This window comes from Arvicola amphibius, chromosome 4 (assembly GCF_903992535.2).
Source record: "Arvicola amphibius chromosome 4, mArvAmp1.2, whole genome shotgun sequence".
Classification (NCBI taxonomy): domain Eukaryota; kingdom Metazoa; phylum Chordata; class Mammalia; order Rodentia; family Cricetidae; genus Arvicola; species Arvicola amphibius.
In genome coordinates, this window is record NC_052050.1 from 127,684,642 (window position 1) to 127,706,313 (window position 21,672).

At 45.0% G+C, this 21,672-nt stretch overlaps 1 protein-coding gene across 1 annotated transcript in view; it reads right to left on the minus strand.

Moving 5' to 3' along the window:
• Enpp6 (ectonucleotide pyrophosphatase/phosphodiesterase 6) overlaps positions 1–21,672 on the minus strand; it is a 94,063-nt gene that overhangs the window by 71,461 nt on the left and 930 nt on the right. The window lies entirely within an intron of this gene.

A 21,672-nucleotide genomic window follows, 5' to 3' on the forward strand; every position in this document is an offset into this window, starting at 1 on the left:
GGGAAGAGATAATCTATAGAGTTGACAGAAACACTTTCAAGGTGACTGAAGAAGTCATAAGGGACGTTATCACAGGCCTATGAAACATTAAAATTAAGAGAAAACTGTAAATACCCCACTTTGGTGGGCTCCTTTTGCCCCACAACATCCCCTGCTTCTCCCATCACGCACATTGTATCAATCTTTCCTTATCTGGTTCTCTTTCTTCCTCCCATGGTCCCCTTTCTAGTGTCATGCATGACCTCTAACCGCCCCCATACATAAAAATTAAAATGTAGGCTCCACATATAAGAGAAAGCACACAGTGTTTATCTTTCTGAGTCTGGTTTACTTCCCTAATATGATGTTTCCAGTTACACATATGTTCTGTGCGCCAGTTAATTCTACCCGTCAAAATGATGCAGAATCACCCCAGAAAAGACTGACCCACTGACGGGTTCTCTAGATCAGGTTGGCCTAAGGGCATGGCAGTGAGAGAGGTCTCTGTGTGCAGTGGGGGCTGACCCATTGTGGGCAGTACCATCTCCTGCATTTAGGACCTGAACTACTAAATGTACTCTACTAAAAGTAGAGAACATGAGCTGGTCACACACACGCATGCATCTGTTTCTGTTCGTGCCTTCGGATGTACTGTGATTGGCTTTTCTCAGGTCCCAGACCTTTTTTGACGTGATAAACTACAGCTTGGAGTTTCCCTAAGTCACTTTTTGTTGGGGTATTTTGTAACAAATGGCATCAGAAACGAAAGCATGACATATGTGGTTCTTGCATTTACGCCTCCTGTTAGTAGGAAACCAGATGTTCAGGCTGACAGTACATGATTGTGTTAGGCGACACTGACTACATAGAAGTGTGTGTATTTTACATTGCCAGCCATTGCGGATGTGGTGGGACATGCCTAGAAATCCCAGCACTTGGGAACAGGTAAGACTGTGACTTTGAGGCCACTCTGGGCTCCACAGAGAGACCCTGTCTCATCACCGCCACCCTTAGCTGCCAGCTGTTGCAGAATTAATGGAGCAGATTAAATCAGAATATCATGAGTATAGATACTTCCCACCACTGGCAGACATATTAGGAATGTTGGTGTAGAAAGTGTTGGATGCAGTCCCAGCAGGCATGCAGGCAGGGCTCATGAAGTCCCTCCTGTACCTGAGGAAGTATTGGTGACTGATGTAAAATCTGTGAAAAAGAGACAAAAGAAGGGAGGATAGTGGGTAAAAGGACCCTTGCAATCTAAGGGAATGTCAGCCAGGGTATCCTGAAGGTGGTCACCTTTCAGAGGAATGGGTCAGAACTAGATACCTGCTTTGCTCAGTGGCTGGTCACGTTCAGTCTGGTGGACGTGAATCTTCAGGATTAGTATGACGGATCTGGGGACATCAGCAATGACTGGTGAGCAAGTCCTCCTCCCACAGCAGGAGTTCTGGGCAGCACGCTGTCATTGCCACCGTACTTGCTGCCCCTCGGATCTCACCTCCCAGTCTTCCCAGAATTCCTTTGTGTTGTAGCTGCTCGGCTCTTGGCTGTCCTTCACTGTCCCAAGGGTGTGCCCGTCTCATGTCTGTTGCTTTTCCTGTTCCCTCTTTGTGATGCTTTGATTCCAGATAGCTGCGTGGTCAGCTCTCTTCCTTCTCTCAAATCTGAGTTCAAAAATTCATCTCCACAGCACCCGTGGAAAAGGCCATCTCTGCTCATTCCTGCTGTCAAGGCCCCTTTCTAACCTTTCCCACAGACTCGACTACCACTTGATATCACAATTCCTGTCTTCAGCATTTGATAAGATTAGAAGTTCCTTGAAACTAGACACTTAGTCCTCCTTGCTAGATGCACATACTCAGGGCCTAGAAGAATATATCTCTTGATCTGTAAAAAGCAATAGATACTTTTTGAATAAAGGAATGGTGACCACCCATTACATAGGTATAGAAACCACTCTGAAGATATTGGCGAATGAATGAATGAATGAATGAATGAACGAATGAACGAACTGGTTAGGACATGTCCAGAAACTGGAATTCAAAGCTGAGCAAGACTTTGTATCCCCTGCTCCCGTGGAGCCTTGCACTCTTAAATAAAAATCAGTTATTGGCTGCTAGAATCAGTCATTTATAGGAGCAGGAGTATCTCATTACAGATCACTTATTCTGCCTTTAAAGGAGCCCACACTCACAGAATATCATCTCAGGAAAGAATGTAAAAAGGAACAAACCCAGTGGTCTTTCATTTTTCTTCGTGCATTCATGTTTCAATTCTGGAAGCTAGGTCTAGGTTGACATTGTGTCTTAAGCTTTTCCTAATGGTGTTTCCTTAAGAAAATATTATCTCAGGTTGGCTTCTGTGGGGTAAATTTCAAGACGTAGAAAGCAAACGTTTTCTTAAAATATCAGCCTAATTCCACTTAGTTAAATCAAATATTGTCCCAGACTTGTGCTTTAGGCTAGGAAGGTAATTTTTCTTCTGTTTCCACATACTCTCTTCACCCTCAGATTTATTTCAAGTTCTAGGAACCAGGCCAGCAGCAGTGTGCCTGGGGTAGCACGGGCTGGAAGCTGTCACCCTGAACTTGTATCTCTCCTGCCAGTCTGTAGACTGACGTTATTGGGAATAACCGCTGCGGGCCGACAGAGGCTCATCTCACGGAAGAGCTAGAGCGAGTTTAGGAGAAACCGCACGGGAAAAGGGTTGCCACATGGGGTGTGGTGGTGCATGTCCGTAACCCCAGCACTAGGGAGGTTCAAGCAAAGGCATTGCCATGAGTTCGAGCCCAGTCAAGGCCACAGAGTAAGACTTTGTCTCCAAAAACCCAACTAAGGGCCAGCAAGAGGGCTCAGTGGGTAAAAATGCTTGTTGTACAAGCCTGGGGAATTGAAGTCAGTCCCTGGAACCTACGTAAAGAGGAAAACTGATTTCACAGAGTATTTCGCAGGATGTGGTGTATACGCACATGCACTCGTGCATACGCGCACACACACACACACACACACACACACACACACACACACACACACGCACGTGCGCATGCGCACATATGCACACAAACAGTAAATCATTTTAATGAAAACAAACCAAAAAAATACAGAAGGAAAACTGATTCTAATTGCCCCCCAGATGTTTGAAAATTGAGGAACAATTTAGTTTGAAGAAAAAGTGGTTCTCATGAGAAAAAGATTTAGAAAACTACATCGGGAAGTTCATAGGTGGAAGAGTGTTTTAAAATAAAGACTCCAGAAGTCCACAACGGTGAAGCTAAACGTTCATCTCCTAGTCCCATGAGCAAAGCAAAAGTTTGCCTTTTACTCGTGTTTGTCTGTGATGAACACGTTCTCCTTGCCACGCAGAGGTCAGACCCTGGCCTTATAGACACGGCCACTTCAAACTGAATAGAAACGGGAGATTCTAGGGGGCAGAACGACAGACAGATAAGGGAGTACCGTAAGTAAGCAAATGTATTTGTCAATCTTTCAAAACTTAATTTCCTGAACTTCCCATCTGTGTTCCCCCAGGCTGTCCACTTGGCCTCGGGTTGAGCTGGGACTAGGAACTGCACAGCTGTGCTGTAGGAGAGTAGACTGGGGTAGATACAACGAATTATTCCTTGTGTTTGCATCAAGGGACTCTTCCATCGGCCCTTGCCGCACAAGCACGACTCTACGTGGGGGTAATTCTACAGTGAACTGGGGCTGGTGATAGCGGAGATCATTTGATATTTCCCAAAACAGGATTCAACTTTGTTCACCAGGTAAACTGATAATGAAGGGCATGATTTTAAATAGAAAAATTTTGGCCTACGTTTCTAACCCCACAAATCCTAACGTAAGCCAGAACATTCCCCCTCCTTTCTTAAATTATAACTTGAATTTTAAATAGAAGAAGGGGCACTCAAACTAAATTTATGTCTTGGAAAGTAAATCCCCAGCCATGGGGATTTATTTGCTGAGGTTCCTGCTCAGTGCTCAGTGTAGTGACAGGCGTGAAGAGGGTATGTTCACAGGGTTGAAGAGTAACCTTTTTATTGACATGAGCAAAAGTTACAAATTTCTAGAAGGAAATGGACCCGAAAGGACCAAAACAAAAAAGACCTTGGCAGTAGCCTTTGAATGTTCTCCTTGGACTCCACCCCCCTCCCCATTGGCTTAGGAAACAAACATGCATCCAAAGTGACCATATTTTAGAAAACAGAATTTGCATAGCTCCATAGCCCAGACAAGAGCCCGTGTCTCTTGCTTCTATCCCATCATGGCTCTCGTCACAAGAACTTCCTCAGGGGCCAAAGAAGCAACCCATTTGAAACCCTAGGTTACATGTGAAGGTGGGTAGAGGGGGGTGAGAGGAGCTGAGTCGCTGGATTTGGCAGTCAACTGAGAGATGATAAAATACAGCTGAGGAAAACACGGGGCAATCTTTTTTTGGCAGAAGTACTGCCGTTTCACTTCACATTATTAAAAACTTCATATTCTCCTGCTGACCACGAACCACCTGGAAGCAGGAGCTGAGCTAACAGAGCACAGGTCTACCTCACACCGCGTCCCCTGGGGAACTGCTAGTTCTGCGGGCTTTCCCAGACTCTGGGTTTCAGATGGCTTAAACTCCCCGAAGTGAAGAACCTCTTGGGCGAAACGGAAGAGTTGGTTGAAAGCTTTGGAGCGCTGGGCCACTCACCAATCTGGAATTTTCTATAAAGGTAAACTGTGGGGCTTCCAAGCCTTGCTGTTTATGACATTTGAAAGAGTTAGCAAAACACTGAATGCATCCGGAGTTGAGTGTGGGCTGGCGCTGGGGAGAAGGCAAAGGGAATGACACACTGGGTGGGGTGGCCTTTGCCACATTCCTTTGGACTTTCCTTCAGCTGACAGGATCACCTTAGTGGATAGGTAACAAGACCTTTCTTTCCCCTAGCGTGTGAGGAAGAAAACAGCTGAAAAAGAAACTGTTTGGGATAAACCAGTTCCAAATGACTTTAAAATGAAAGCAAAGAAGGGACCGACAAACTGCAGCTGGAAAAGGGATTTGCAACAAGCCCGGTGGCCTGGGTTCAATCCCCAGGACCCACAAAATGGAAGGGGAGAAGGGATTCCTAATCACACACACACACACACACACACACACACACACACACACACACAAGCCTGGTGGCCTGAGTTCAATCCCCAGGACCCACATAATGAAAGGGGAGAAGAAAGTCCTAATCTAAATACACACACACACACACACACACACACACACACAAAATAAATAAATAGATGCGGTTTTTAAGCAAAGAAACTTTATTTATTTTATTGAGTTTCTACAAAGTATCAGAGAGCATGAGGCAGGCCGAGTGGGAAGTGGAATGAGTTCCACGCTGCCCTGACTGAGATCCTGTGCCCTCCCATGTTCCCCAAGATCAAGCACAAGAAGTAACAAGCCTAAAGCTGCCTACTGGTGGTCTGGGTCCGTGTCCCAGGTGCGGGCTATCAAAAGAGGCCTGTCTGTTTCGACCGTTTTCACAGTTGTGCTGCCTTGGCCGTCTGGAATGAGTAGCCAAGTGTGTGCGGCTGAATTCCCCCCTTTATTCTCAACGCCAGGCACACTTATTGTTCACATTGTCCATTGAGACCCACAAAGGGGGGTTAACATGCAGGGAGCCAGGAGGTCGCTCCGTCTGGAGGAAGCTTGGACAGGCGGAGATGCTCGCACTGTGTGGACAGGAAGATGCCACGGGCACAAGGCAGCTACAAGATGGCTGTCTGAGGGAAAGATGCTGAGGGCAGAGTTGCCCTGCAAACCCTGTCCTTGAAAGCAAAAAGGAAGGCTTGTAATCAAAATCTGTTCTTGTCCAGATTAGTTCCATGTTTCTGAGGCAAAACATGAAAGCCTAGTGATTCAGTTACAGTTTGTAAGCTTCTGAGATTTCTTAAGTTTTTCTTCTTTAACAATTTTTTTTTTCAAATTCTATGTATCCTGCTTACTAATACCACTTAATAGGTTCTCTCATGCCAGGGAAACACCCAGGAATCCATCAGGATGACCCCAACAATAGCGGAGAAGGTGCCTGAAATGGCCTTCTCCTGTAACCAGATTGGTGACTACCCTAAATGTCAAGATAGAACTTCCATCAGGAACTGATGGACACTCATGCAGAGATCCACAGTCAAGCACTGGGCCAAACTTTGTGATTCAGTCGGAGAGAGGGAGGAGGAATCATATGGGGGGGGGGGAACAAGATCATGATGGGGAAACCCAGAGAGACAGCTGACCAGAGCTCGTGGGAGTTCACAAACAATAGATCACAGCTGGGGAGCCTGCATGGGACCGACCTTGGCCCTCTGCATGTGGGTGACAGTGGTGTAAGTGGTGTAGCTTGATCTGTTTGTGGGGCCCCTAGCGGTGGGACCAGGATCTGTCCCCAGCGCATGAACTGACTTTTTGAAACCCAATCCCTATACTGGAGTAACTTGCTCAGCCTTGATGCAACGGGGAGGAGATTAGTCCTGCTTCAACTTGATGTGCCATGTTTAGTTGAGTTCCCCTTTCTGAGGAACAGATGGGGGCGCTGTAGAAAGGAGGTGGGGGAGGGAACAGGAATAAAGAAGGAAGGGGAAACTGTGGTTGGTATGTAAAATAAATAAAAAATTTAAAATAATAAAAGTGGGAAAAAAGCAATAGGTTCTATAGAAGACCTAATTTCTTGCATAGCTAATTCTAGGGAACCACCAAAAACCTTATTCTTATTAACATCAACTTTTATAAGAATTGTTACATTGTCCCAGTTCTAGCCTATGATGAGGGACCCTTAGCAGCAAGGAATTCAAACATTAAACATGCCAAAGACAAAAGCAAGTGTTGGGCAGTAAATTCCACCAAGGGCAGTGAAGGGTCAGTCAAGTTGTCCTGGCACTGTGAGCTTTGTGAAGCAGCGCCTTCAAGACACTTGGCCTCACCAGCACGGAGTGTGGTACACGGTCTGGAAATCCTGTACCCTGCTTGCAACACAGGAAGACAATCAGAGGACACAGCCTGTCCATTGTCTTCTAAGAATGACTGACCCACGGGAAGTGGCGTGGTAAAAATGCAAAGCGACAGAGGGGTGGTTGTGTCCTCTGTGCCGACTCTGATGCACTCGCTCCCTGCCTACAGATATCAGACAAGCCATGTGTCTTCTCTAGAGCTGCTTTATCCTCCATCAGGATCCCATGTAACTTCCCAGATGCCTACGAGGACCAAGACTAGAGAGGAAGAACTACCTGTTTTTATTGATAGAAAACATGTTCTCGTGTGCAAAAATGCTAAGGAATCTATATGAATATTTCAATTAATTGAAAAATCGATGAAGGTAGCAGGACACAGCGTCTGCACTGGATCACTTATGTTCTGTATACTGAGAAATGGAATTAGGAATCTAATTCCAAGCATAACATCCAAAGAGTAAAATATATGAGCATTTTTAATGCAGAAAATGCAAGACTAATACAATGAAGACCCCAGAGTATTGTTGCTGGAAACTTTAAAGAAATGGAAAGACGTTCCATGTTCATGGATCAGTAGATTTAAGATACCCTCCCAACTGATACAAACTCAATACAACTCCTATTAGAATTCTGATTGGCATGGTTTTTCTTTTTCTTTTTCTGGGGGGTGGGGAGCAATAAACTGACAAGCTCATTCTAAACTCATATGAAAACTTGGAACAGTCAAAAAAACTTGAAAAAATAACAAAATTAGAAGACTTACACATATTGCTCTTAAAACCAACTGCGAAACTATGTGGCAGTCATAATCATAACGGTATCATCGTTATGTAGGAATACACATACATGTACACAAGTGGAATAAAGTTGAGAACCTAGGAGCAAGCTCTAACAGTTATGTTCACTTTTGGGCAAAGACTATTTTGTCAAATCAGTAGAAAAAGAACTACCACATACTTTATGTTTTCTTTCTTCCTTTTTTTGTTTTGTTTTTTGTTTGTTTGTTTGTTTAAAGGGTTCACAAACCTAAATGGAGCCCTTAGGAGAAAATACAGCAGATAGCTTCATTGTTTTGGATTAGACAATGACTTCTCAAATATGACAGAAAAAGTATGAATGGTGATTTTAAAAAAACTTTATTTACATTTAGCTTGTACTTCAAGATGTTCCATCAAATAGCTACAAACAGCTCACAACCCAGGCTATAAACCATATATCTCATAAGGAATTTATACCCAGAGTATATAATGAACTCCTACAGCTAAAAATTTAAAAAGACAATCCAACTTTTAAAAAGGCTAAAAGGATTTAAATAGACATTTTTCTGAAGTTATCAAATACCCCAAAAAACACATGAAAAGATATCCAATGCCATTAGTCCTTAGGGAACTGTAAATTAAAACCTTGGTGAAATACTGATTCATCTTCTATTGATATGGTTCAAAGAGAAATGAAGGTAGGAAGAAAGAGGGGAGAGAGGGAGGGAGGAAGGGAGGATGTGAGGATGGGAAGAAAGGGAGGGAGGAAGGGAAGATGGGAGGAAGGGAGAAGGGAGAAAGGGAGGAAGAAAGGGGAGGAACAGAGGAAGGAGGAAGGGAAGGAAGGTATTGCTATAGGAGGGAGGAAGGACAGGAGGGAGGCTTGCTCTAGGAGGAAGGAAGGACAAGAGGGAGGTATTGCTCTAGGAGGAAGGAAGGACAGGAGGGAGGCTTGCTCTAGGAGGGAGGAAGGATAGGAGGGAGGTATTGCTCTAGGAGGAAGGAAGGACAGGAGGGAGGTATTGCTCTAGGAGGAAGGAAGGACAGGAGGGAGGTATTGCTCTAGGAGGAAGGTAAAGCAGGTGTCATGGCTTGAAGGACCTGCTATGAAATGAGAATGTGGGAGCTCTTGGCAGAATGAAGAATTTCAACAGGAAGAAAGGATTCTGGAGCTCACACCACAAAGAACTGATGAACGCTTCAGGGGGAAATGCCTTTACCCTGACTTGAACATCAAGCACTGTGTGGCCTTCTAGACGCTTCCACTTCCTTTCTTACCTGAATCTCATTTCTATTTCAACTTGCACACTCTGGGAATGAGAAAAGGAGTAACAGCAGCTGGGGGATGGTTAGCCATGCAAAAGCACATAGCAATGACGGAGGAGGGGGAGGAGGGGGGCTAGGCAAAAAGGCCAGGAATCCCCGTGCTTCTATTTGTCATCTCAGAAGAGGCCCAGACCTGTCCCCAATTCAGACACCTGCACTTGGTGGGCTCATACCAGCTCTTGGGCTCGAGTCTTGACCTCTGCATCAAATACACCAGACCCTTTAGAGTGCTTTCTGCATTTTACCTGTGGGGATGCTAAATGCTAAATTTACCTCTTGAAGAAACCTAGAGCAGTCTGGGATAGCCAGGTAGGGGTGGCAGGAATCTGGGGAATGTGTCCGGGTTACTCACTACACTAGTGAGTGAAAGATTACAGTATTTGAGGTTTTCCTCCAAAACATCAACGTTTGTTTAAGATTTTTGCCTTCAGGCATTAAAGCAGAATGTTTTCTCAGGTCCCCCTGTGAAAGCCAAGTTTAAACATACAGCTGTTTTCTCACAGAAACCCAGACATGCCATGGAGCCAGAGAGTGTATTTGTTTGGTTTGTGCGCAGTGTTTGGAAGAAGAGAACAAGCCCCAGGAGCCCCTTCAGCAAACTCTGGGGGTGTCTCAATTGCTACACCCAAAGATATAGGGACTTCTAGGCGCTGCCTCATTTCCTCAGCCCAGAATCCTTGTCGTGGACCATCAGCATTGCAGAGATACTGCAAACAACTTTCTCTAAATGCACGAAGTAGGTCAAAGTTAAATTGTTGCAATCATAAGGAAGACTGCAAAACGTCCTGGATTGCCATCCCCCTGTCTTAGTTAGGATTTCTATTGCAGTGATAACTACACCATGGTCAAAAGCAACTTGGGCAGAAGAGTTTATTTCAGCTTATGGTTCCACGTCATTGCAGAAAGTCAGGGCAGGAACCTGGAAGCAGGAACCTGATATAGAAGCCATTAAGAATGGAGTGTATTGACTTCGCTCTACATGGTTTGCTCAGATTGTTTTCCTATAGAACCCAGGACAACCTGCTTGGGGTAGCACCACCCACCATGGGCTTGACTCTTCTTACATCAGTCATTAATTAAGAAAAGGCCCTACAGGCTTGTACACAGGCTAATCTGGTGTAGGTAATTTTCTGAGTTGAGATTTCCTCTTCCCAAAGGACTCTAGGCAGTGCAGAGTTGACCTAAGACTAGCCAGCACACCCACACCCCAGGCTCACTCTGTAACTCTTTTTTTTTTATTTTTTCCTCATGGTTTATTTTTTTATATTTAAAAATTTCCATCTCCTTCCCTCCTCCTCCCCCCTCCCTCCCCTCCTCCTCCCCCTTCCCTCCCCTCCTTCTCCCCCTTCCCTCCCCTCCCCTCCACCCATACCTCCCCTCCCTCCCTCTCAAGGCCAAGGAGCCATCAGGGTTCCCCACTCTATGCTAAACTCTGTAACTCTTAAGACTCTTCTGGGAGCTTTGCCATTAGACTTCTGACATCCACAACACCTTTAGCACACACCTGGCAGTCACTAAGGCATAGCTGACAAGTCCTTCAGACACAGGACTAGCAAGAGAGAGTGGCTTATCCAAATCCGAGCTAACTGTGGCAAGATCGGGAAGAGAGACTTGGCTTCAAACTCCCATACTTGAACCCTCTTTGGTCTACCAACTTGTCCCCATATGGGTTACTCTAACCAGGCATGCTGTGTTGAGTGTACAAGGCTACTCAAGGCTCGAGGTGACTGGCGAGGATACCTGGTCCTGCCTGCTTACAACCCACAGCACATAATAGGTTGTGTGTCTGTTAAGGATGCTTGCGTACATTCTCATGACTACTGATCCTTCCAAAGACTAAGAGGCACTTCCTCTCAAAGACACCCAATGGGGAATTTCTTCTTCCTGGACCAAGATATCCAAAGTATTCCAAACCACAAGTCCATTTGCAATTCCAGTGCGTGCAGCTCTTTGTCTGAATGTCTACCAACAAATCACTCCAAGACCTGACTGTCGGAACTTCTCTCCTTGTTTTCAAAAGGGCTGAAGATATGTGTTGGTTACAATTAAGAAAAGTGTCCAGCAAGAGTCAAATGTTACCCACAGGACCTGAGCCTCAGTCCTGCCCCAGGTTCCTGCCCATTGAAACTGTGGAGACAATGGCCCTATTCACCCAAGGAGACTCTGAAACAAGAAACACGGGTAGGTGAAAGAAATGTTAACTTGCTGAGTCAGGTATCCTCCCCCCCAATTAATTTCAAGTCTGCTTAACCCATTTTTTTTTTTTTGGCACAGAATTTCAGGATGAAGTGGGTCCTGAGAACAGAACAGTCTAACTAAACTCCCAGAAGCCCTAGGAAAAGGCATGTGGTCCAATCAAAATTGAGCTAGAGCAAGCAAGACCAGGGCTAGATCTGCCATGGTTTGTAGACCACAAGGACTCTATTTGGAGGAATCTTCGGGGTGGGGGGGTTAAATAGGCCTGCTGTTACTGTAATCAAAATCTTTCAGCACGTTTTAAGGCTTCACCCCTCACCCCACCACTCCCTCCTACAGGCAGCGTGTTTCCAGCAAGGGCTCCCTCTTGGCTCCGTGGAGGCCAAGAGAAACATGCTTTTTGAGAAGTGGCACTTCAGTGTGGAGAGGTCATTGATGGGAGCTTAAATAAGGATGTGCCAGGAGACATTATTTCTTGTAAACACTTTGAGCACGGTTTTTCCTCTTCAAGGCGTGAGTTGGCGAGAGCTCTTTAAGGCTTCTGTTGCCCCACACTTCAGCTACCCAGTGTGCATCCAGAGGCTTCCCCGGGGCTCGTTACAGAGACTTTGGTTTTACTCTGGACAGGGGAAAGAGGTTCTTAGGTGTTAGATGTACATTTGTGAGAATCATTCTCTCTCAGAAGTGTGGAAAGTAGGGAGAACACGTCTCGGCCTTGGAAGCTACTCAAGCTCCCTTCCCTTTAATTCTTTCACACCTGTCCTTCAGGTGGTCAGTAACTCCTTCCTCAAAGGTAGTCTTCCAACTCAAGTCTGCCCCTTCGCAAAGAATGGATGTTTAAAAGTTCGTGGGGGGAAGGAGGGGTGGACTCACTCTATCATCCTCCCTTGGGTTTTCTAAGTCTTCCTCTAGTCACACGTGCTGTTTGCAAATTTAAAATAAATTTACAAATTCCTCTCTCTGTATCCTGCTAGTCCACACCTAAATGCCAGGTGTGTTTAACCTCTCTTCTTGCCTTCTTCAGATTTGCTTCTCTTGGTCTAAGTCATGGCCCTCGTATCGCCGAACTCTTTATTGATGTTTTTTCTTTAATTATCTGGCTCAAATTTAATTTCCTACTTAAAAGCCTTTTGGCTTATCTTGTAATATTTAATTCTACACCTGTCTTCTCTATGAAAATGGTCAAGATCCTTGTAGCTCCCAAGGACACCCACTTCTTCCCAGGTCCAGGCGCCTGTCTGCACACTGTTCGATTGAGTTATTCTGTTTTCAGCTTTAGGGTAGCTCTTGTTTTGGTCTGTGGTGGTTTCAGTGAGAATAGTCCTCATAGACTCGAGTGTCTAAATGCTAGGTGCCCAGTCAGTAGAACTAGTACAGGATTAGTAATTGCCAATCAGTCAGTCAGTCAGTCAGTCAGTCCCTCCCTCTCCCTTCCTTCCTCCTTCCTCCCTCCTTCCCTTCCTCCTCCCTTCCCACTGCCTATGGATTGAGATGTAAAGCTCTCCAGTACATGACTGACTGCTCCCCATCATGATGATTTAACCCTCTAAAACTGTAAGGAAGTCACCAATGAAATGCTTTTCTCTTATAAGAGTTGTCTTGGTCGAGGTGTCTCTTCACAACAATAGGACAGCAACTGAGAGAGCCTGTTCTTTCATTATTTCACTCATAAATCAATCTTTGACATGCTAGTGCCTTTGAAATCCCCTTCCCATCTAAGCTTGTTAAATGCAATAAGATCTACAAGTTTCTCACTGTAGCTATATCATTTTCAATGTATTTGTGGCACATGGCATTAAAGTTAAAAATAATCCCTGGCCCTCCTTATGGGAGGATTGTATAGCTCACTGTTGGCATCAAGCTTGGCATTGTGATTTACGTCAGTCATTGAAATGCAAGCCTCTGTAATCTGTGCCACCTCTGAGCAGAAATTTCGAACACACTGCATTGTTCCACTATTTTCTCTTTCATGCAAGCATCTTGTCTCTTCTAGAAGACAATTTTATTCAGTCTAGGTTGTACCCCCTCTCCAATACGTAGAAAAGCTGAAGCAGAGTTAATTCCATAAGTTATGTTCATAACTGAAGAATAATGAATCATGTTTCTGGTACTGTTTGGATTTGCTCGTTACTGGAGCGTAACTTAGATTGACCTTACTGGTAACTTGCAAATGTGTACAGCTATCACCATGGTAATTTAACACACACACACACACACACACACTCTCTCTCTCTCTCTCTCTCTCTCTCTCTCTCTCTGTCTGTCTTCACAGTAAACTTATTGGCTAATTTTTACTTTGTCCATCCTACTGCTAATGAATCAAGCAAACAAACAAGAGACATTAAAACCCAAGGCTGAGCAAGTTCTATAAATCAAAATATGGCAAATCAGATTAAATTGTGTGGAGGTTTGACTAAGAATGGCTCCCTAGGCTCATATATTTTCTTGCTTATTCCCCAGTTGATGAACTGCTTGGAAAGGACTAAAATGTGTGGACTTGTTGGAGAAGGTGCATCACTGGGAATGGGCTTTGAGGTCTTGAAAGTCCATGCCAGGTCCAGACTCTCTCTCTCTCTCTCTCTCTCTCTCTCTCTCTTACACTCTCCCTCTCTCTCTCTCCCTCTCTCTCTTATTCTCTCTCTCCCTCTCTTACTCTCTCCCTCTCTCTTACTCTCTTACTCTCTCTCTCCCCCTCTCTTACTCTCTCCCTCTCTCTCCCTCTCTTACTCTCTCCTCTCTCTCCCTCTCTCTTACTCTCTTACTCTCTCTCTCCCTCTCTCTTACTCTCTCTCCCACTCTTACTCCCCCCCCCCTCTCTCTGCTGCCTGTGGCCGGAATGTGAAGCTCTCACTTACTGTTCCAGCACTATGCCGGCTTCCATGATGCATGATGCCATGCTCCCTGTCACGACAATGGCGAGGTAACCCTCTAAAACTGGAAGTAAGTCCCCAATTAAGTATTTTTTTTTAAAAAAAAAAAAATAAGAGTTGCCTATTTCATGGTTTCTCTTCACAGGAATAGAACAGTAACTAAGACAAATTGGATTTTTGTAGCAAATCCCTCACTCTTCCCACTATACCAAGTATTACAGGTATCCTTCAAAAGCACACATTCTGGTTCCCAGTCCCTACAGATGTGGTCTTTGTCCTAGTTTCATTCCTGTTGCTGGGATAAAATACCCCGACAAAAGCAACTCAGGGGAGAAAGGGTTAATTTCAGCTTGCAACTCCAGGTCACTGTCTATCATTGTGAGGAAGTCAAGGCAGGAACTCACATAGCTGCTCAAGTCACATCTCACTTAAGAGCAGAGAAAAATTAATGTGTACCTGCTTGCTTGTTTGCTGGCTTGCTTATAATTTTTCTTCTCTTGTACAGCCCAAGATCTACTGCCTAGGGAGTGGTGTCGCCCACAGTAGTCTGGCTCTTCCCACCTTGGCTGGTGTTAGGAATCAAGACAACCTCAACCTCCCATAGACATGCCCACAGGCCAACTCAATGTAGACAATACCTCACTAAGATTCTCTTCCCGGATGATTCTAAATAATCCCGAGAAGACAACCAGAGCATCACAGCCTTTTGAACATAGCAAAGTTGTTGTGATGTCATCAGAGAAGCGTCCAGTTCCACAAGGATGGAGCCCGTATAAGAAGAAAAGAGAGGCAGACACAAACAGGAAGAATGTCATGCGACAGCAGAGGCAGAGCTCTTAGGACCCAACAACACTGAGAATGATTGGCAATAATAGAAGCTAAGAGAAAGGTCTGTGCCAAATTTACCCTGGGGCCTTCAGAGAGAGCACAGCCTTGCCACAACTTTAATTTTAGACTCCTGGCCACAAAGGCTGTGAGAAGATAAACACCAGCTGATGTAAGCTGCCTTATTCAGAATCATTTTATGGAAGTCCTGGGAAACCTAAATACTACCAGTGTCTTAATTCCTGGGCAGAAATTTCCAGAAACTCTCGCAAAGTAGGATGGGGAATGGATACAGCCTGTCTGAAACCCCATAATTCTTCCAGAGACAACCAAGTTTCAATCTTGTTCAGTTCATTTACAAGGTCATAATGGGGTAGCTTACACAGAAGAACTTTTTTTTTCTCAAGTTCTGGAGTCCAGAAGTTCAAGACCCAAGTTCAACAGGGTCCATTCCTCTGAGGCTTCCCTATGAGGCTTGAGATGGCCTTCTCTGTGTGGTCTCACAGGTCTTCCTCTTAGATCTGTCTGGGTTCCAATTTTCTCTTTATGCATAGGCATAAATGATATTAGACTAGGGCTTGTTCTAATTTATTTATTTATTTATTTTTTAAAAAACATTTATTTATTTAGTATACAATATATGCCTTCAGGCCAGAAGAGGGCACCTGACCTCATTTCAGATGGTTGTGAGCCACCATGTGGTTGCTGGGAATTGAACTCAGGACCTTTGGAAGAGCAGACAATGCTCTTAACCACTGAGCCATCTCTCCAGCCCCTAATTTATTTATTTATTTATCTGAATTACCTATCCAAGTACCTTCTCTCCCACAGGTCACATTCTGGGGTGTTAGGGTAGATTTTAACTCATGAACGTCACAGTGGATACAAGTCATCTCGAGACACTATCTCATGTTTCTGAGTATCTAAGGACCGTCTTATGATGCTAGAATGCATGGATTGGCCACAACAGTAGTAAGGATTGGATCCCAAGAATACAAGAATAGCCCCAAAGACTTTTGAAGTAGCCAGCTGCATCCCTAAATCTGACAGCCAGGACTATACCAAAATAAGCCCTTCCTTCTTCTTTTATAGTTCTCTGCACCGGTTCCAGAGTCTTTGCCTTGTTCTGTGTCTTGCTGTTTCATCTCCTTCCTTGGCTTTAGGAGTCTTAACTACAACTAGATTCTCCTTCGGGCTGTGATAACTACTGGCATTATGGCTAAATTTTCTACCCATATCACATTCTCTTTCATCCCTTCCTGTGGCCAACCCTTTCTATCAGGAAATTCTCCCCCTAGCCTTCTGGTACCTCCAACCTTACAATCAAAACTGAAAGATGCATTTTGAGATCTACAACTTGACATAAACGTGCACCTACACGGCTCTCGATTGCTTTCATATAATCATGAGTTTAGCCTTTTCTCCTTATTAGGAGCATGGACTCTGGGGTTCTGAATGTCTGAGTCACTGGGATAGTGCTTCTTCACTGTAGTAAATCTTATTTGGGAAGATAGAAATATACACTAGTGCTCTGGTGGATTGGAAGATAAAGGATCAAGAGTGATGGAGGTGGGGTCAGTTATTCTACTTCAGATGGTGGGGAAAGATGCATCTGCTACCAGGGCTTTGAAGAAGAAGTCAGAAAAGGCAGAGGGACAGTCTTGGGATTTTGGGGGTGCAGGAAGAAGCAGGCAGTTCAATGTGTCCTGAGATGGGAATACACTTGGTTTAGCAGGGTACCAAAAGGACAAATATGAACCAGCCTGGGGAAGGTAAAACAGGAGCAGGCTGGGACCAGTTCTGTGAGGGTTTTTACTTGGAGTGACCATGGAATCTTCTGAAAGTCTTGACTGAAAAGTGACACAGACAGATGGATGTTTCCCAAAGACTCTCTGGTTCTGTCTGGTTCTGTCGTGTGACTAGAGGTCACAGGAGGCAGAAGGGCCAGAACAGGGAAGCGGTTCTAGGCAACCACGGAGGTGGAAGAAACACAGGCTGCGAATGTGCCCTTGGAAGCACAGCAGACTTGGGCTGTGAGAGAGAAAGATCAGGAAGATGAGGAGGAGCCAGGAGAATGATGAACAAAGAGGAAGTAGAGAGAGCAGAGGGGGGGTGCGCTGGCACCAGAAAAGTTGTCAACGACGGGGAGCGGTAGGTATGCTGGTTCTGGGTAAGAGCCTTGAAGTAAAGAATGGAGCCTGCGTCTCTAGGATGACACTTGCAAAAACAGAAGTTTAGGGGGTTGGTGTGAGAGAAAGGGACAAGAAGAAAAGGATGCCCAAGTACAGAACACTTAATAGCGGAGGAATTTAAATCTGAGAAGCTTAACATCTGGGGTTCACCATCTTGTGTCAATGCTGAGGTCTAGGGCAGAGAGGAGCCCAAGGATGTTGTCTCTCTCATTCTCCCTGGTGCTGTGGGTGAGTAGAGGTTCATGGACTTCGTACCCTAGCCCCGCAACGGCCTGAATTCTGCAAAAGCCTGTGAGTGTGTGCTTTTCTCAAAATGGGACTGCTTAAGGACTTCCTACATTGATTCCCTTTGGTCCAAGTTTGGTTTTAATCTACATCAGTCATTTTCTTTAAATTGTAGGGAAGCATGTCTGGCCATGCTGTCCGCTACTCCTAGAATGCCGCGTCCTTGATATCTGGCAAGAATTTATAGCGCATGCAATTTCTGGGAGTGTGGTCGGAAGCACACTGGCACAGAGACTAATTGGGGCAGTTCACATCCTGGTTTTTGCTTTCGTTCCCACAAAGGACTTAGAAAGCTCCATGACTCGGGCTCTCCTGCTAACATTCTGAGGATCTCAGAGCAACCACTCAGCCCCACCCCTCCCTGGTTTCTCATTTGCTGCTTTTCAGGGCAGAGATGATCACGTTGGCACATTTTCACGTCTTGGCAGAAGGTTTTAAATGAAGCTAAAATTCTAGACTGGCTTTCCAGCTAATGAGGGGGATGTCTGGAACACTTCAACTTCTTAGCCAGGAGTTTCAGAAGCTTACAAACAAGTGTTCCATTGGCCTTGGTGAAGCAATGTTATGTCACTCCGGATAGCATTTTCTCTGACCCATGACCTGGACTGAACAGATCACTCTCCTTTCCAATATTAATTCTATGGGAAATTACCAAGTCAAATGTGAAATTGCCTGCCAAATAAACTCTCATTTTCCAGAAAGTTCCCCAGTAAAACAAACTTAAACAGAATGTGCTCTAACCACGTTTAAACTGTGGCTGCATTTTAACTAACATTAACTTGATCCATAAGCAGAAAGGCAGATACAGCAATGGAAGCCATGCTTCTGCCTGTTCTTTAGTTCAGATCTAAGCTTCGCTGCTTTCTCATAGCCAGGCAGAGAGGTACATATATGTGATTCCAATAGCAAGGAAGGAGGTTGAGGCAAAAAGTTCAGGAGCTCAGAGCTAACCTAGGCTACATGGCTCAGTCCCAACAAAACCATGTCTTCCTGCTCTATGACTGGAAGGAAATTATCCACTCTGTCCCTTACAGCAGGTCAGGAAACTACTTCTGGATCCTTTCTGTCTGAATCAGTCCAGGTTTCCCCAACCCCACCCCGACAAGCTCACACCTAAGTAGAATACCATAGCAAAATACCTCAGGCTGAGTGTCTTAAACAGTAGAAACTCATTTACAGTTTGGGAGCTGGAGCCAGATTTGGTTTCTTCAGAAGTTTCTCTCTGAACTTTTTTGTAACCTTGCCTTTTCTCTACACATGTCATACACCAGGTGTCTCTTCTTCTTCCTCATTCTCCTCCTCTTCCCCCAATCCTCCCCCTCCTCGTTCTTCCTCCCCCCCCCCCCGTCCTTCTCTTTCTCCCCCTCCCCCCCTTTTGAGACATGGTTTCTCTGTGTAGCCCTAGCTGTCTTGGAACTCACTCTTCTTCGAACTCATAGAGATCCACCTGCCTCTGCCTCCGTAGCACTGGCATTAAAGCCTTCGAGCTCACAACACATCGTGGTGTATTTTACAATATTAGTAGGTATCTAGTCTCTGAGTGGCTCTTTTCCTCAAGCGCAGTGTAAACCTCCTTGGTAAAAAACCTTGTTTTAAGACTCTGTGATTATAGCAATCAATTGATTGATCTTAATCACTATCCTAATTTTGTTCACAGATGTCCTGTTGGAAACGCCTTGGTGGGGGTGGTGATCAGCACAGCGGCTTCTTCCTGATAGATGAGGCAGGAGAATCCCTAAAGTTGCCTAAAAATAAGTTTGTTTATTTATATTCCATTGACTGTCCTAGAAAATTCTGTCCCTAGGGAGTCTCAGCCATTTGTTAATGTCTATATGAAAGCCTCCCTAGAAGGCTGTATTCATCTGGCTTTTGTTACTATCATGAAATGTCTAAGGCTGAGAGCTTTATAAAGAAAACTAGCTTGTTTGGTTTACAGTCCTGGAGGCTGTAAGTCCTGGATTGGGTAGTTCCCCTAATTTGATCTTGGTTGATGTCTTGACGGCACTTGGCATCGTGAGAAGAGAACACATGGAAGAAATAAATCATATCTCACATTAGAAATCCAGAGAACATTCAAGGGTCAGGCTCGAGTGTCTATGCTAAGTCTTGTGAGAACCCATGGATTCCATGAGACCTACAGTAATTTCTCTCCTGAGAGCATGTCCCTGCAGTGACCTAAGGGCTTCCTGGCAGTCTTCACCCTTGAAAGCTTCCACAGCATTCCTCAACATAGCTACACTGAAGACCAAGCCCCCAGCACACAAGCCTGTGGAACACACCACATTTAAACAATAGATGGGGTTGGGGGAGGCAGTCCTAAAATCTCGGACTCCCAGACACCACTCATTTCTGTATCTGCACCTAGTAGCACCTAACCAGGAGGAGCCTAGACCTGGCAGTTTATCTTATTTTATGTTATGGCCGACGACACAGAGGCTGAGGGCAATAGGACAATTGTCAAAGTCCTTCCTGGAAGGGCTCCAAGTAAGTTCTTCTGACTCCAAGGCCAGCAATGTTTTCCTTCCGATAACCCATTATCCCTCATTACGTGAAATTAAAAATATCAAGGGTACGCTAACCCATGCAATGGAGCAAGAACAGTTTCTCTTGTGAAGTCTGAGAAATCCAAACAGCCTATCTTTTGGTACCAAGTGACCTCCCTCACAATTTTGTTGGCTTATAAAATGCTCAAACGCTCAAGTCATAGGTTTAGATAGAATTCTCAATGGATATATTCTTCCTTCTACTTAAGCGCAAATGGAATCTCTCAACATCAAGTGGAAAAACCGTCTAAATGTGTCCTTCAGTCAGCTACGGGACATGAAATGATGTAAGTGGATTTCATGGTCTGAAAATTCTTCCCTGAAACCATGGGTTTTACTCCTCAGGTGCAAGATGAATCATGCCTGGAGGCGTCTGTGCGTAAACATGGGTCTGGCTGGCTGTGCTACATCTAGCATCTCCTCTAAAAGCAAACAGAAGAGCAGACTTTCCAATCAGATCATGTATTTGCCTGAAAATCTATAGACAGAAAGTATATGTGGCCTCTTCCTCTGGCTAGCCTTAGTGTCAAAATTAGGGTGAGATCTTTGTGTGCTTGGAGCTATAGTCTCCCCCCCCGTGGGATCGCTTTCTCTCTTGAGAATACTGGGACACAGAGCCTGAGGTTGTAGCACTCTTATAGGATCACTTAGCCCATAGCCTCTAGAGACCCAGAGCCTGGAAAGAAGGCGTGTGTTTGCTTGACAGAGGTTTCATGGAAATTCATCCTCGTGCCATGTCAGGCATGTGGCTCTGAGAAACAAAGTCCATCCACATCACTGGCTGCATGTCCGCGTGGGCTTGCAATAGGCCCTTTTGACGGGCTGGAGTCAGATTTGATAAACTGGATTTTGTTCATTCTGCACTGCAATTGAAAAAAAGCCGCACGTGGCAGCTTATGAATTGTGTCTCCCAGCAGGCGCTGAAAGACAAGTGGAGAGGGGGTGGCCAGTGTGTGTGACCCCCCCCCCCCGCAGAATCGGCTTGGGACATACAATAACATCTATGTGTAGCCCAGAACCCTGCAGACTGCTTCCCAGCGAGCGAGCGAGCATGGGCAAGCAGGCCGAGGGAAGGTCAGAGAAGCTTTTGTTAACTGTTTATCTTAGAGACTGGTTTGTCTGTTTTGGGGGAAACAAACAAAGTCCTTGCTTGTGTAATTTTTTTATCCCCCATATCTTCGTTTCTAATTCTCCAAAGTATCTATTCCCTTTAATTTGTGAAGTCAGCTCAAGGCGAGTTTGTGTACACCTGGGGCAAGACAGAAATCCCAGGGTTCTCGGCCCCTTTCTGTTACCATCCTTTATTGAATGATTTCAATAGCCGGAACGCACAGCTAAAGATGCCAGTACCATGTTTTCAGACTCCTTTGGCGTTGGGAGTTGTGTAACGCTATTTAATGAGATATCAGTTCTCAGGTCTTGTTTGGTAATGTCATTTCAAAGTTCTCCCTGAGTCCAGGGCAGGTAGTGAAGTCCCGCCATGACTGCATTCTTAGCCTCCCTGGATAGCTGGTTGGCAAAAGAAAACCCAAAACTTTCTGGACACCTCTTGCTGGTTTTGCAAAGTTAGATGAGCAAAGCAGAAGCTGGGAGCCCAGCTGCGTGAGCAGGAAGAGGCTAAAGGATTTATCACGCAGAGGCTCAGTTTTCTGGAATCACCTTTGGCATTCTGGCAATCCCAGACAGAGGGAGGTCATCTTTAGCCAAATCCACTTTTCCCAAACGAG